The sequence below is a fragment of the Nerophis ophidion genome, linkage group LG05, assembly GCF_033978795.1.
Source record: "Nerophis ophidion isolate RoL-2023_Sa linkage group LG05, RoL_Noph_v1.0, whole genome shotgun sequence".
NCBI classification, from domain to species: Eukaryota; Metazoa; Chordata; class Actinopteri; order Syngnathiformes; family Syngnathidae; genus Nerophis; species Nerophis ophidion.
The window spans coordinates 56,862,278-56,879,047 of NC_084615.1; positions in this window are offsets into that span (position 1 = coordinate 56,862,278).

Below are 16,770 nucleotides of genomic sequence, written 5' to 3' on the forward strand. Positions count from 1 at the left end.
CCGCCGACGTATTCACATGCTAGTTAGCACGTTTAGCACGCACGCGTCTATCAGTCCAAAACGGCCCGATATGTCCACATCCAGAAGTGTCTGGCGGTCGTACGTGATCACGGAGTGACCACGATGTGAGCCAGCCATAAAGTCTGTGGAATTGTCCGGTATTTCTGCCAAATGTTTCATCTTTAGCAGGAGCTCCGCGAGGACGCAGCCCGTCCGGGCGCCGCCATCTTGGAAATATATATACACATATATATATATATATATATATATATATATATATATATATATATGTATATACATATGTATATATATATATATGTATATATATAAGTATATATATATATGTATATATATATGTATATGTATATATGTAATATATGTATATAGGGACGGCGTGGCGCAGTGGAAGAGTGGCCGTCCGCAACCCGAGGGTCACTGGTTCAAATCCCACCTAGTACCATCCTCGTCACGTCCGTTGTGTCCTGAGCAAGACACTTTACCCTGGCTCCTGATGGGTACTGGTTGGCGCCTTGCATGGCAGCTCCCTCCATCAGTGTGTGAATGTGTGTGTGAATGGGTAAATGTGGAAATAGTGTCAAAGTGCTTTGAGTACCTTGAAGGTAGAAAAGCGCTATACAAGTACAACCCATTTATTTCTGTATATATATATAAGTATATATATATATATATATATATATATATATATATATATATATATGTATATATATATATAAGTATATATATATATATATATATGTATATATATATATATATACATATATATACATTACAATTGCGTGTGCAATTGTAATGTGGTGCGGCCACCTTATTTAAATGAGGATTTTGCGTGCTCTGTATGGGGCATCACCACGGGGTCGCTCTCATTTACTGCCCATTCATGTTATCACGCTTCTACCTCTGGCGTTTTGCTATGTTTCCAAACATGCAGGAGACCTTTACCACTTTCTATGGGTATTTTAGAAGCAGTCGTGCAGTGCATTGACTGTGAAACCACTTTTTTGTTTTACCGACAAAGGTGCCCTCATTGGAGAGAGGCTGCATTTACTCCACTCAAGACGCAAAAACATGCATGCTTAGAGTGAAGTGAAGTGAATTATATTTATATAGCGCTTTTTCTCTAATGACTCAAAGCGCTTTACATAGTGAAACCCAATATCTAATTTTTACATTTAAACCAGTGTGGGTGGCACTGGGAGCAGGTGGGTAAAGTGTCTTGCCCAAGGACACAATGGCAGTGACCAGGATGGCGGAAGCGGGGATCGAACTTGCAACCCTCAAGTTGCTGGCACGGCCGCTCTACCAACCGAGCTATAAGTTTTTATTCATATAGGAAATATTTCAATAATATATATTCCATGTGAAAAAAACGGATGTCATAAAAAAAAATGCTTAAGGACACCAAAAAGTAACCAATCAAATTAGTTCTAATCAGCCCCTTACGTAAATCACCCAGCATGCTATGTTATAAAAAAATGATGTTGCTGAATAGACGATGTGTCTTAATATTTTTTATTACTGACGGTCCAAAATGTTGACACACACACGCAGGGTGTTGGATTTTCATCCGTCTATCGTCTATGCAGTGCGAGCACTCCTTTCTCACAGCCGCATGTGGAACTGTCAGTTTGCATGCTAAACAGTGCTTGTAAAACTATGATGACATTGCCCGTGCTAAATAATTAAATTTGCATTTTCTCCTCCCAGTAATGTGTGCATTTTGATGATCAGCATATATTTTTGCATATTAATGAAGATATAGACGCCTTATTCTTCAGACGCAATCCACTTTCCACACGTTTAGTACAATAAGCTTTGCGTGTGCTATCAGGTTTGCATATGTTTTAGTACACACAAACCTTTATTAAATCAGGCCCTTTGCACCTTACATACTTTTATTCAGCACACTTATAGTTTGTATTGACACTCAGTGTTTTAAGTATACTCTAAGTGCCGCCACACGGGAAAAGAAGTACAACATAACGCAGTATACTGTTAGTACCTGGATGTTTTACTCAACACGCCCCACTTATTGGGTGCCGAATGTAAAAGTCCAGTCGCACTTTTTTACCAGATGTACTTATCAGATTTAACCTACTTTTCTCAGTTTTAATTCCCTTTTCCCAGATTTAGCTAATCTAATTACATTTAAGTTTAAATGTTGACTCTAAATATTATATTTAAATGTTAAATCTAAACCTAAATGTTAAATATAAATCTGTATTTAAAATATGAATCTGTATGTAAATCTAAACCTACATTTTAAATCTAAACCTAGATGTTTACAAAACACAGGATAAGTTGTAAATTCCTTTGTCCTGGCACATACTTGAGAGTATTTGGTGATGACTGGTGAATGGTGGATGGGTGCTTTGCAATTTGGACGCATCATCAGTAGTGTGCCTCTGGGTCACTGGGCGTTTCGGCCTTATCACTGGACGCCCTTTCCAGGGGTGGCCAGCCACAGGGTGATCAGCCCAGAGCTTGCGTCAATCCCAATTAATCATGAGTTACTGGGTGTTGAGCAGCAGACTTCTCATGGGACTATGCATTGCAGGGGCGTCCTTTTCCCTGAGTCAAGCCGAAGCTGACCGCATAACTCCTGGCTTGCTACTTGGGGGGCCCAGCAGGGGTCTTTCCTCATCATGAACAACCACTGGGTGCCTTCGATGCAGCTTTGATGGCTATATGCAGGCGTTGGCCTAGGACTGGACGGACCAGAATGTTCCAGCCACGATGTTGCGCTTCAGCTACAAGCTTGGCATAGCGTTGGTGTTTTCGCTCGTAAGCCTCATCCACTGAGTCTTCCCAGGCTACTGTGAGTTTGATGATGAAAACCTTTTTTTGTGAAGGGGACCAGAGCACCGTCCAGTCTCAGGGTGGTCACAGAAAATCTCCGGAGGAAACGCAAGCTGCTGGTTAAGAAAAAAAACAGCATCCTTCAGTCGTGGGCTAAGCATAGCTGGCCTCACCCAGGTGGTATGGAGCCACCCCTAACTATCTTAGCCCCTTTGCGGCGGTGGTAGGGAGTTGATGGTAACTTGTTTGTCCTCCAGGTTGGACGCAACGGTCTTTAGGACTTGATTGTGACGCCACGTGTAAATGTAAACTTAGATGTTAAATCTAAACCGGAATGTTAAATTTGAATCTAAATGTGAGCGCTAAATGTCAAATGTGAGTACTAAATGTTAGATCTAAACCTAAATCTTGAATGTGAACGCTAAATCTCACACCAAGTGTACAGATGAATATTTGTAGGATGTCAATATTCCACCAATCCGACGCCTCTCAGGGGCTAACATCTCTGCCTCTCAGTGCAGACATCATTCTTATTGCGGAAAAAGGAAATATGACCGATGCTTAGTAATGACAAATAATGCCCATAAAGTTGCATATTGTTAAGAAAAGTTAGCGCCAAACATGTGAGTGTGCACAGTGTGTTGAGAAAATTATACAATCAAACATGTTCACTTACGCATTTGACAATGAATGGAATTGCTTCAAATTACACCGAGGGATGCAGTCTGTTGAATTTCAACTATTTCTATTTGCATGTGTCTTTTGTTATTTCACTGCGCCCTTACTTCATGTTTGTGTCACATATGAACTGTTGCTATTGCTACACACACACATGTGCACAAACTGATACGTCACCAATTTCCCCTTGGGGACCAATAAACACACTGAAGTATCTCTGTTTGACCACTTGTCATACATATTTTTTATTAAACAAAGTCATTAAAGTTGACCTCCAGGGAAGCATAGGAAAAAATAAAAAATGCATACGACAGTTTTCTATTGATTTCAATGCTTTGGACCAAATATTGAACCCAATGGGTTGAGCTGTAGTCAAATGTCAGGTTTTTGGTCAGACCAGGGTAGAAAAAATAATCCACACACACCAACATCAGGTTTGAGGTCTTCAGACAAAGCATTTGTAAACATTTGCTCAGAAAGTCTTCTTTCACTTTCACTACTGCACTTTGGAACTTGCTGTCCGCATGGTCGTTATGTGTGCTGACAGAAGTGCTTTTCTGTCACTGATGTTTATTTTCTTGTTTGAACCGTGACAAGGGTCAAACACCAATTGCAAAGGGTCACTTCATCCAGGCAGGAGAAAAGAGTCTGTTTTATTGACATCTAGTCAGGCTGATTGGTCCTCAGAGAGAAAAGCAGTAACCATGGCAATCAAGATAGCGCAGCTGGGAAGTCACCGAATGCCTTGTTTTGGACTACAGCAATGAAAAATGGTCCAACGTTTGAAGTAATCACAGTTATTAAGCTTTAAGGAGAACAAATCACGACGTTCCAAAACTATTGTAGCGGTACTTATATATTACCACATGCTTTAAGTACTGTACCAGAGTACAACAGACCAACTCAATATACGACATTACTTTATACAGATTTTTACTGCAGAAGACACTCAGAATGTAGTGAAGATTAATGAAGATTTACAATTTGATTTATGAAACAATGAACATCACAGACTACCAGTGTATCGATACAACTTCACTTCCGATACAATATCTGTATTGGACCTACGCAGTATTGGCCGATCAATATTACAGGAGCAACAACCATCGCTATATAGTATATGCAATGTTTAAGTTAAGTTGAAGCTGTCTTGACCTAAACAAACCATATTTTATATCTGACATTAGTGACACAAATACTAACTTGTAACTGACGAAGCTACAGCATGCTAACAACATCGAGCTATTATATCATGAAGAACAAAAGCACAGGCAAAACGTTGTTTTACTTTCACGCTAAAAGAAATTACAAATTCGTTGAAAGTATTCATATACACACTTAAACAATTCTAAAACACTTTTGTAGATAGATTGTGAGAAAGTCTCTTAAATATCTTGAGATTCGGTTTTAAGTTTTAGCCTACTTTTATTATTGTATTTTTTTTCAATCTTAATTATAAGTGTATTTCTATCAATTATTTATGTTCTTATCTTCTTGAGCCACTTAATATTTTTATGTTTTTTGTAGTAGTGAATTTAAAAAAATACAAAAATAAAAATCATGTTGTCAAGTAAGTTGCTCGTTTAACAATGGTCGATCCAAACCTAAATGTCAAATATAAATCTGTATTTTAAATATGAATCTATATGTAAATCTGAACCTAAATAATACATCCAAACCAATATGTTAAATCTAAACCTACATCTTAAATCTAAATCTACATTTAAGATTTAGATTTCCAACAGTGTAGAATGTCAATACATAGTTTATTTATACCTAGAAAAAACAACAACTTTGTTCATTAAGAAAACACTGCATATATTATTTTCCAAGTATTCAGTGTAATTCAAAGCATTACAGAAAGGGAAGTTAAACAAATAACTATCTTAATTGAAATATTGAAATTGCATTAGAGCAGGTGAAACTCCAAACATCACAAAGTGTTTGTTCTAGTATAACAATATACTGAAGCACATATTCCGGTAGAAGTTGCCAAATAATAACAATAATAATAATAATGGGTGTAACGTTAAGCTCCATTGGTGTGCCGTTAAGGCCTAACATAAATCATGATTATAAATTAACAAAAGTTATTTTTTTAAATGTGCTTTTCATAAATATATAAAAGTATTCATAATATTCCCTTGATGTCATATTAGGCCCAAGTGTTGCTTGTTTTTACGTTAGAGCTTTCATCCAACCAGAATTTAGCAAACTTATTGCTGAACGAGGCTTTCTGACTCCGTGTAAATAAATGGAGGACATTCAGATGATAGACAGTTGCGATAACCAAACCAGATCACAATATGTTGACGGTAGCCCACCTAAGTAGCTTTACGTTAAATGGAACTGTGATTGGTTACTGACTTGTCACTCCCAAGTGAGTAGCCAATCACAAGTTGTGATTTGCAAAAACAGGAAGTAGCAAATGAACCATACCTAGCAGAGAAATCCCGGTACTCACTTTAATAGCCAACAAAGAAGGAGAGCAAAACGTTGATTAGGTAGCAGATATATATTTAAATATTTAAAAAGAAATTAGATCTTGTGAGACGAGGTTGGCTGACCCCGGAAGCTACTATATATTAACTGTCCAGCGTTGAGATGGTTTGCCAAGCCATTTCCACCCGAATCAACCAACTACAAACAGTAGCATCGGCTCAAACAGTGTTGGTTGCGTGCTACAAATTGTGGATTCAAATATTTAATGTTTTTAAAAAGTATATTTTAACCCAGAATTTGTAGAACTCAAATATTGTATTTATTTATTTTTTCACGTTTAATACGTTTTTACAATTATTTTAATTTTGACAGTAACATGTAAGATGTTTTAATTGCTGATTTTTAAATGTGCCGAAAAATAGCGCATTCGTTTAAAAAATGCGTCACGTTTGCGTTTTTTTTTCTTAATCACTAAATATTACTCACTGCAGACTTTATGAGAGCCAATAAATATTTAAAAATATCATATATTGTACAATTTCTTCTGTCATTAGGATGCTGACTGATGGGATATTCATAAATTCCCATTTAGATGAAGAATAACTCATAATCCTTGTGAAGAAATGGGCGGGAAGCAGGGGAACAAGCACTTTTCATGTCATTTGCGCCGGTTCCAGGTCCTAAATTGGCTGTCAAAGTGTCCCAACTCGTTGGATTACTACTCACACGTCTCACGTCCAGGTGAAATGCATGATTTATGATCTACAATATACAAACCCGTTTCCATATGAGTTAGGAAATAGTGTTACATGTAAATGTAAACGGAATACAATTATTTGTAAATCATCAACCCATATTCAGTTGAATATGCTACAAAAACAAGATATTTGTTGTTCAAACTGGTAAACACTTTTTTTTTTTTTTTGCAAATAATCATTAACTTTAGAATTTGATACCAGCAACACGTGACAAAGAAGTTGGGAAAGGTGGCAATAAATACTGATACATTTGAGGAATGCTCATCAAACACTTATTTGGAACATCCCACAGGTGTGCAGGCTAATTGGGAACAGGTGGGTGCCATGATTGGGTATAAAAACAGCTTCCCAAAAAATGCTCAGTCTTTTACAAGAAAGGATGGGGCGAGGTACACCCATTTGTCCACAACTGCGTGAGCAAATTGTCCAACAGTTTAAAAACAACATTTCTCAACAGGCTATTGCAAGGAATTAAGGAATTTCACCATCTATGGTCCGTAATACCATCAAAAGGTTCAGAGAATCTGGAAAAATCACTGCACGTAAGCGATTATATAACAGACCTTCATTCCCTCAAGTGGTACTGCATCAAAAAGTGACATCAGTGTGTAAAGGATATCACCACATGGGCTCAGGAACACTTTAGAAAACCACTGTCAGTAACTACAGTTTGTCGCTACATCTGTAGGTGCAAGTTAAAGCTCTACTATGCAAAGCGAAAGCCATTTATCAACAACATCCAGAAATGCCGTCGGCTTCACTGGGACTGATATCATCTAAGATGGACTGATGCAAAGTGGAAAAGTGTTCTGTGGTCTGACGAGTCCACATTTCAAATTGTTTTTGGAAATATTCGACATCGTGTCATCCGGACCAAAGGGGAAGCGAACCAATCCAGACTGTTATCGACACAAAGTTCAAAAGCCAGCATCTGTGATGGTATGGGGGTGCATTAGTGCCCAAGGCATGGGTAACTTACACATCTGTGAAGGCACCATTAATGCTGAAAGGTACATACAGGTTTTGGAACAATATATGCTGCCAACTAAGCGCCGTCTTTTTCATGGACGCCCCTGCTTATTTCAGCAAGACATTGCCAAGCCACATTCAGCACGTGTTACAACAGCGTGGCTTCGTAAAAAAAGAGTGTGGGTACTTTCCTGGCCCGCCTTCAGTCCAGACCTGTCTCCCATCGAAAATGTGTGGCGTATTATGAAGTGTAAAATAAAATATGCAAAGCCAAAACCATTCATCAACGATACTCGGAAACGCCGCCGGCTTTGCTGGGCCCGAGCTCAGCTAAGATGGACTGATGCAAAGTGGAAAAATGTTCTGTGGTCTGACGAGTCCACATTTTAAAATGTTTTTTGGAAATGGTGAATGTCGTGTCCTCCGGACCAAAGAGGAAAAGAACCATCAGGACTGTTCTGGCTGCAAAGTTTAAAAGCCAGCATCCGTGATGGTATGGGGGTGTATTACTGGCCAAGGTATGGGTAACTTACACATCTGTGAAGGCACCATTAATACTGAAAGGTACATACAGCTTTTGGAGCAACATATGTTGCCATCCAAGCAACGTTATCATGGACGCCCTTGCTTATTTCAGCAAGACAATGCCAAGTATCTTGTTACTACAGCGTGGCTTCATAGAGTGCGGGTACTAGACTTGCCTATAGTCCAGAGCTGTCTCCCATTGAAAATGTGTGGCGCATTATGAAGCCTAAAATACCACAACGGGGACCCCAGACTGTTGAACAACTTAAGCTGTACATAAAACAAGAATGGGAAAGAATTCCACCTGAAAAGCTTCAAAAATGTCTCTCCTCAGTTCCCAAAGGTTTATTGAGTTTTGTTAGAAGAAAAGGTGATGAAACACAGTGGTGAACATGCCCTTTCTCAACTACTTTGGCACGTGTTGCAGCCATGAAATTGTAAAGTTAACTATTATGTGCAAAAAAAAAAAAAAAAAAGTTTTTGAGTTTGAACATCAATTATCTTGTCTTTGTAGTGCAATCAATTGAATATGGGCTGAAAAAGATTTGCAAATCATTGTATTCCGTTTATATTTACATCCAAATGGAAACAGAGTTTGTACTTACAGGGAGCAGGGAAGCTACGAAACAGTAGACCACTCGATTATATACACATAAGGAGACACGGAAGTGACTACGTGGCCGCTACAAATAGTTTGTCTGTGTTAGCGCTTAGGATAACCATATTACTAATACTTTCCGCTTTTGTCAATGGTTATCCATCAAATTTAATGCGCGGAATAGTGGAGTTCTCATTGGCTGCACTGTAAGCAAACTTTCATTTACGTTTATTTAATATTTAGGGTACGTTAAAAAAAAATCCATCCGTCGTCATGTCTTTCATAATAATTGTGAATAAAATTTAAAAAAAAGTGCAGTTCCGCTTTAAGTTTTGGTTGATTTTAGAAAAGCCAGTGGCCCAAAGCAGTAGTGTTTTGCCTGAAAGAAGACCACATTTCCCATGAGGACCAGCGGATAGCGTCGTAAATCGTCAGAAACTACTGTCACGAACATACCGACACGATAATAGCACAATGATTCAGTATGACCTATCTTTCCACAGTTTGAACCTACATATTTTACATAAACGTTATATTCACGTTTTGCAGTCATCGCATTGTTTTTTCTTCATACAGTATGTTTGAGTTTTTTGCGTGGCTTGTCGTGTCAGCGTGGAAAAATCAAGGTGGTGGCTATTCATTACTTTCTTGCTCATACGCAACACGCCCACTAATAGTGCACACAATGTTAGAGCTTGCACACTCTGTTTAGCGCGTGGTATTTGGATCTTAGTAGAGCAGGCCCAATGTATGCCAGTAGTGGACAAGCTAATTTTATTTGGTTGGTTATGTCTTCCTATTATTTAAATTTTCTTTTCGTCGGACAAGATTCAGAAATAGAAGACATAGTTTTTTTACGGGAAATACAGTGAACAATATAGTGAACTAGCTAGTGCAGAGGTCGAGAACCTTTTTGGCTGAGAGAAAGCCAAATATTTTAAAATGTATTTTCGTGAGAGCCATATAATATTTTTTAACACTGAAGACAACTTAATTTTATGCATTTTTAAGTAGGACCAACATTTTTAGAGTATAATAAGTCTCTTATTATTATGTATTATTATTGTTATTCTGAAGCTAACCAATAATAAATAACATACTGCTTTGTTACGTACGGCGGAGGAAGGAGACAGCACAATGGCAGGGATCAATTCAATAGGCTTATTGAATCTGATGAATAGGTGGGATGTGTATGCTACTCTAAGTGAAAAGTGTAAGATGATGTGTAGAATTAACCTTGTAAATGTTACCAGAGGTTGTTGTATTTACGTGTTGGATGACTCCTTCGTCAGACCAAAGGGGTAAGGCGAGAAGGCAGTCCATGGGCAGGCAAGCGGTTGGGGGCTGGAGAGAAACAACGAGGTCCTCGCAAAGCAGGGGTCGAGGATCGAGGGAGGGAGTCCAGAATCCATTGGGAAATCGATGCATACAGCTCGATCACTGGAAACAGGGGAAGCACCGCGCGGCAAACAAAGGACATAGGACACAGGAACAGGAAAGACACAGAGCGAGAGCAAGTATGCGGAAGGGAAGCCAGAGACGGGATACTTACTAAGAGAGTGAACTACGTTCCGGCACTGGATCTTCGGGTCCGTTGGTCATTATGCTGTCCGTCAACATTAGTCTCAGTGATTGCCTGCAGCTTTGCCGGCACATGGCCAGAGCAAGAGGGGCCGTGTCCCGGCGCGCTTCTAGCGGAAGTGCCAGCCGAGCAAGCAGCAGAAGACATGAGGGATTGCGCATGCGCCATGACATTCTTACCAGTAATGTGACTTCTTGAACAGGTGCGGTAGAAACGGATGGACGGAAGGCAGCTGAGATAGGCTCCAGCACCCCCCGCAACCCCAAAAGGGACAAGCGGTAGAAAATGGATGGATGGATGGATTAAAATGCATGAGAATGTTTTATAATTTGAACGTTATTTTCAACACTGTGTTGACCAGCGGAGTTATTCATGACTTATCGTGCTAAGATTTATCTGAAAGCCAGGTTCAGTCATCAAAAGAGCCACATCTAGCTCGAGAGCCATAGGTTCCCTGCCTCTGAGCTAGTGGATTCAGCTAAGTAGCTGCCAGCACAGGAAGCATGAGAGTGGGAGGTTTATTTTCACAGCCGTTGGAGGCAACACGGTTCTTATCTGACATGTCAACAAACCTAAAGCGTGCACCCTAACTTTAGACAAATGTTACTTTTATTTTGGTTTTGTTCTGCAATATTTTCCATTTAATACAGCCCGAGTCCAGTGTTTTATGGTCACCAGTTATGATTCATCCAACTCTTATCTAATAAAAAAATAAATTGTAATGTAACGGCAAGTCGCATTGCAAGTAACCGTATATTATGGATGACTTTTCCCCCCAGAGTAGCTTTCAAAACAGAGTTCCAAGCGGCTGCGGCTTGGCTGGCAAAGCTTTGTGATGCGGCTTGGCTTGGGACATTAATCATTCAACACACCAGACTCGGAGGCTCCCATTGTGTGTACGCGTGTATGAGCCCATGTCCTCCATTGTCTCAAGGGAAATCTGAGCTTTCATATCAGCACTATCTTCTTTCTATTATAGTAACCCACCTGAATCCACACACACAAAGGTCATTTGACAGTGATCACCATCTGTGCTTTCTTTTTTTGTGCTCAAACCTTCATGTTTTTGTATTTACAGTCATGTTATTAAGTCTGCCAAACAATAGTTTTTAATCAGTGATCTGCAGATAATGATAGAGTTGAGCAAGTGAACTTTATTTTGACATTTTTTAGCCCCTTGGTGTTTCAATGGCAGCGTTGACTATTTTCATGACAAAATCAGGATTGTACAATGCCCCTTTTTTGTGTGTGTAGTCCAGCTAGTTCGGCCCTGTACTTTTTTTTTATCACATTCTGCACAGGAACACAATCATTGGCCTTTTTCGTATTGAAAGGAAAAAGTGCTGATCACTGGGCTAAAAGCCCGAGCAGGCAGCCAGCAATACTCTTGAAGTTAGAGTTGCTGTCACGGCGCAGACTCGAACGCGCTTTTCTTCTGCAGCCTGGTCTGCCAGCAACTCTGCTCGCAGCACGCCAGGACACGCCTCTGCTCACGCTGGGCGCGTCACGCCCACACAACGGCAAATATGCAGGCAATATTCAATCAGCGCACTTGGTGTTATTACAACAAGCAGTATAAAGACCAGCAGAACCAAGGAGCCTACGCCGGAATGTAATGTAATTATTTGCACTAAGCAGTCCGTCTCTGGCGTCCCCTCCCACGTACTTGCTCTCCTTGCTACCTCGCTGTCCTGTGTCTCATGTCCTTTGTGTTCTTCCCAGTGTCCTTCCTGTTTCCCTGTGTTCGAGTTGTGTACCTCGGCCTCCCTCTGAATTCTGGACGGCCTCCCTCGATCCTCGACCTCTGCTTGGACACGGTCCTCGTTGCCTCTCTCCAGACCACGACCACTTGCCTGCCCATGGATTACCTTTTTGCCTCGCCCCTCTGGACTAGTGACAGATTCATCCAATACGCACTTACAACAACCCTGGTAACATTTACATTATCAATTCTACACATTGTCTGGCACCACACACTTAGAGTAGCATACACCTCCCACACACTCATCAAAGATTTAAATAAACCTGTTGACTTGATCCACCTTGTGGTGTTGTCTCCATCCCCCGCTGTAGGTAACAGCGGCAACGATTAGTCGACATCGTTGACAAATGTCGACAATAAAATTTGTCAATTATATTTGTCTACAATAGTCGTGACGTCATCACTTGTGTTTTTCCGGCAGAAAGTGGGGCAATCATTGGCGGTGATAACATGTAAAGCATGAGGATATTCCCTCTTATTCTTGTTAAAAACATGAAAACCTTGCTCATTTTGCAAAGCGGACCCTGTTTTTATGGCAGTACATCTGTGACGGAGACGTGATGCCGGACATTTGAACGGATGATGCGGACACAGCTTTTTGCTTCCCACAAACTACAAGAGTGACACAAATTTGTGTGAAAAACAACTTTAACTATCATTTTAGCCAAAGTCAGGTTAAACTTTCTCTACATTAAGTCAAGTATGTTTTAAAGCAGCCTGAATTTGCAATGCCATAAAAAAGGCACTTTAACAAACAGGGAGACAGACAGGCCCCAATGCAGAAGTATCATTACATTAAATATACAATCTATTAAATAGCCAACGTTTTAAGAATTAATCAAAGATACAATTCAACACATTGAGTTTATTACAGTGCTAAAACTGCCAGTGTACAACTTTTTAAACATCACAAAATGATTTTCGTTTGGAGGAAGTTAGATTTAGTATTATGTTGTTGGTTTTCATAGCTGCTATTTTTTATGCCCAACCAGTCTACATGTGCTTTGTGGACTTGGAGAAGGCATTCGACCGTGTCCCTCGGGAAGTCCTGTGGGGAGTGCTCAGAGAGTATGGGGTACCGGACTGTCTTATTGTGGCAGTCCGCTCCCTGTACGATCAGTGTCAGAGCTTGGTCCGCATTGCTGGCAGTAAGTCGGACATGTATCCAGTGAGGGTTGTCCTTTGTCACCGATTCTGTTCATAACTTTTATGGACAGAATTTCTAGGCGCAGCCAAGGCGTTGAGAGGATCCGGTTTGGTGGCCACGGGATTTGGTCTCTGCTTTTTGCAGATGATGTAGTCCTGATGGCTTCATCTGGCCGGGATCTTCAGCTCTCACTGGATCGGTTCGCAGCCGAGTGTGAAGCGACCGGAATGAAAATCAGCACCTCCAAGTCCGAGTCCATGGTTCTCGCCCGGAAAAGGGTGGAGTGCCATCTCCGGGTTGGGGAAGAGACCCTGCCCCAAGTGGAGGAATTCAAGTACCTAGGAGTTTTGTTCACGAGTGGGGGAAGAGTGGATCGTGAGATCGACAGGCGGATCGGTGCGGCGTCTTCAGTAATGCGGATGTTGTATCGATCCGTTGTGGTGAAGAAGGAGCTGAGCCGGAAGGCAAAGCTCTCAATTTACCGGTCGATCTACGTTCCCATCCTCACCTATGGTCATGAGCTTTGGGTCATGACCGAAAGGATAAGATCACGGGTTCAAGCGGCCGAAATGAGTTTCCTCCGCCGGGTGGCGGGGCTCTCCCTTAGAGATAGGGTGAGAAGCTCTGCCATCCGGGAGGAGCTCAACGTAAAGCCGCTGCTCCTTCACATCGAGAGGAGCCAGATGAGGTGGTTCGGGCATCTGGTCAGGATGCCACCCGAACGCCTCCCTAGGGAGGTGTTTAGGGCACGTCCAGCTGGTAGGAGGCCACGGGGAAGACCCAGGACACGTTGGGAAGACGATGTCTCCCGGCTGGCCTGGGAACGCCTCGGGATCCCCCGGGAAGAGCTAGACGAAGTGGCTGGAGAGAGGGAAGTCTGGGCTTCCCTGCTTAGGCTGTTGCCCCCGCGACCCGACCTCGGATAAGCGGAAGATGATGGATGGATGGCTTTTTATTTTTTATTGTTGTTGTATAATTTTCTATTTTGTTTCCATTTATACCCCCATTATTTACTTTTTAAATTTGATCTCAAATCTGTACACTGCTGCTGGAATTTTAATTTTCCTGAGGGAACTCTCCTGAAGGAATCAAAAAAGTACTATCTATCTATCTTGTACTTTGTAAGCACTTTTAATTTGAACAACCTCATAGACTGGATCAAATTAGTAAATTGTTTAACTTATTTAGGTAATCCATTCCATGGTTTAATTCCACATACTGATATACTAAAGGTTTTAAGTGTTGTAGGTGCATACAAATGTTTTAAGTTAGTTTTACCTCTAAGATTATATTTCTCCTCTTTAAATGAGAAGAATTGTTGTACATTTTTGGGTACCAGTTTATAGTTCGCTTTGTACATAATTTTAGCTGTTTGCAATTTTACCAAATCCTTGAATTAAAAATGTTTTGATTCAATAAATTAAGCGTTTTTATGTTCTCTATATCCAGCATTATGTATCAGTCGAACTGATCTTTTTGTTAGTGAATAAATTGCACATCTGTAGTTATTTTCCCATATTTCTGCACAATACCTCAGATATGGTAACACTAGCAAGCAGTAGAGAATATGAAGTGATGTTTGGTCCCTGAAAATATTTTGCTTTATTCATTGTTGAAATATTTTTCTCCACGTTAAGTTGCATATTTTATGCATAATATTTCAAGTTAATTTTATCATCTATTACACCCCAAAATGTAGTTTCTCTTACCTTTTCAATGTCTACTATGTCTATTTGTATTTGTGTATAATGCTCTTTTCTACTGTTGCCAAATAGCATTATTTTAGTTTTACTGAGATTGAAAGAGATTTTATTTTTGTCAAACCATCTTTTTAATGTGTTAATTCCTTCTGTTATTATTTGTATTAGGTTCCGTGCGTTCTTTCCTGAACAAAAAGCAGTTGTGTCATCTGTGTGACGATTTGTCAATTCACTTCTGTTGGTGTTTCTTTGTTTGGTGCTTATTTCCTGTCAGCGCTCTAATTTTTGTTGCATTTCCTGCATGTCTCCCTGGGCGCTCGTTCCCCTCACCTGTCCCTGATTGACAACCGAGCACACCTGGTTGCAGTTGCCAATCAGGCGGCTATTTATGCCTGCCTCACCTGTTCCTCAGTGCTCGAGGATTTATTATGTTGAGAACCGTTACATGCACAACTGCTTCCTCCTTGTTTAAGTATAATAAAAAACTTTTACTTGCTCGTCTACCTCCTGTTTCCTGCATCTTGGGGTCACAACTACCGCAGCCATGCAAGTTCCCGACAATCTGCATAAAAATGTTTTACTTTAAGTCCTTAGTAACGTTACAAATGTCATTTATGTAAAGATTAAACAATTTTGGTTGTGAAAATGTCTTTTATAACCATTTTTGTCGTTACCATATCTGTTCCGTGACAGTTGGTTGAGGTCTTGGATTTAAATTTTTTTACAATTTTGATTATTTCTTCTTTTATCACGTTCTTAAGGAACATCAAGTTGGGATTTCTGGCTATGATCTCACTCAAGTCCTCAATTGACCCATCATCTACATTTGGAATTTTTTGTTCGAGATTTGTTCCGATATTCACGAAAAATAACCGATAAATTGTTTGAACCATTTGGTTCATATTGTCTTTTTCTGAATTTCCATCTAAAAAGTACTGGGAGTAATCTTTCGTAGAACTCTTTTTAATGATCTTATTTTGGATGCCCCATGTTTCTTTCCTGTTGTTTCTGTTCTAGTTTTAATATTTGACTCTAGTATTATTTCCTATATGTACATAGTATGCTAATTAGCTTGTTTTAATATTTCTTATACTTATTTTCTGCCTCTATAGATCTTTGTGTTATAAATATTTGATTAAAATGTTTTTATTACAAGCATTTTTCAGTCCTTTTGTCATCCATGGTTGGTTGTTTTTCTTCTGCTCTTTACTAAGTTATTTCCATGGACAATGTTCATCATAGAGTGTTAGAAAAGTGTTGAAAAAATTCCCATATGCATCAGCTACATCATCTTCATTGTACACATTGTCCCAACGTTGTTTCCTCAGATCCTTCTTCAATGAAATCATTCCTTCCTTTGAAATGTCTTTTTGTCAATGTTCTTTTTCCTGTAGTTCCCATCATAAACAGTGAAAACTGGCAGGTCGCTGATGTCGTTTGTTAGCAGTCTACTTGTTGTATTATTATCAAAGACATGAGTAAAGATATTGTCTATAAGTCACTGTGACTTGCTATTCTGCTGGACCTTGTGATTTGGGGATACAAAGTCATATCATACTATGCATCGTATCTGTGAAGTCTTCAAAGTACTTTCGCCTATTGGAATGCAAGAGATCAATATTGAAGTCTCCACATAAGAAAATTACTTATGACAGATTTCATTTAAAATTCCCTTAATCCAGTCTTCAAATTCTTCAATGCTTGAGTTGGGTGTTCTATATATACAACTGATCAACACAGTTTTCCTTATATCATGATATATCTCAATGGTTATACGTTCTAAAATACTGTC